We start from the raw sequence: 1,261 nt of genomic DNA on the forward strand, positions 1-1,261 counted from the left end.
CCAAATGGTTATAAACTGCATCTGTCCTGGGCCAGCTTTCCTGTGTAATAATCTCCTTTAGCTGCTGGAGGTGCTCCCCTTCCACATTGCCATTCCCTTCTCCTTTTGTGCCCTGTCTTTTTAGATTGTAAGCCTGAGGGCAGGGAACTGTCAAACTGACAATTTGTACGCCTCTCTGAGAGCATTTCTGAAGAGTGGGGTATAAATACAATAAATTTGTGCTCTTTTCAGCAGCACATATACTAAAATTGGAAGGTTACAGAAAAGATTAGCATGGTCCCTAAATTTAAAAAAAACAAACAAAAACAAAACAAAAACAATAAATAAGTAAATAATAAAACCCCTGGTATACAGGAATACAAAATCAAAGCACTCTTGACAGATGGCTATCCAGCCTCTCTTTAAAAACCTCAAAAGGAAGGAGAATCCACCACACACCATGGAACCATGTTCCACAAAGTGAATTTTAGAGTTTAGTGAGGGCTTAAACCCAGCTCTTCCAAGTCCCAGTATAACACTCTAAACACAGCTAAAAACTTCTACTTTGATGTGAAAATCAAAGACTTTCAAAAGAAATTAACAACTTGAAAGAGGAGAAGAGGTGTATAGTTTTTGGATCAAGCAACAGAAGCAAGCATAGCAAGGAGATGATGACCAGAGGAGCAAAAACTAAGGTTTTTGTTCCACTTAACATAAAAACACAGTTCTACTCTTTGTTAGGAGGTCACTTTTCAACTCCTTCCTACCTCTTCTTTCCACACTTTCTGAGCTGCTCCTGACTACAAATACTGCAGCCAGAACAACCAAATCAAACATGCCAGTTTTGAAGCTGTAGGAAAAAGTGGGGGGGGGGGGAGAGTTTAAGAACTGTCTAGGTTGGACTCATCCCTTCTCTTGCTACGGTTCGCTTTCAAAGGCAGTGGGAGAAAGGTTCAGCTTCAGTAGAATGAGCAATGATAACAAGTTTCTTTTAGTTCTTAATCTTAACTTACAGCAACTGAAAGGGAAAGAATGCACTCTTATTCCATCCCCTGACACAGACATACGTTAGCAATACTGTGGGATCCAAATCTGCTTGTTACATTAAGCAAGATAATATCCAGGAATAAATCCTGATACAATGATTTACAACAGTAGGAAGAGATGGTTTCCTATCAACAGACAAATAATCAGTTTCAATGAAAGCAACTGGGCTTTCTTTGTGGCAAACTGACAACAAAATGGCAGAGCTGCAGCCTGTAAAGTTCTCAAACTTCTCCTG

At 39.6% G+C, this 1,261-nt stretch overlaps 1 pseudogene; it reads left to right on the plus strand.

The window, feature by feature from the left end:
• The first annotated feature begins 218 nt into the window (after positions 1-218).
• On the plus strand, positions 219-282 carry LOC149314857 (U6 spliceosomal RNA; annotated as a pseudogene).
• Positions 283-1,261: the final 979 nt, after the last annotated feature.

This window comes from Sceloporus occidentalis, unplaced genomic scaffold (genome assembly GCF_023333645.1).
Source record: "Sceloporus occidentalis isolate IW3139 unplaced genomic scaffold, rSceOcc1.0.p SCAF_4, whole genome shotgun sequence".
In the NCBI taxonomy this organism is placed as follows: Eukaryota; Metazoa; Chordata; class Lepidosauria; order Squamata; family Phrynosomatidae; genus Sceloporus; species Sceloporus occidentalis.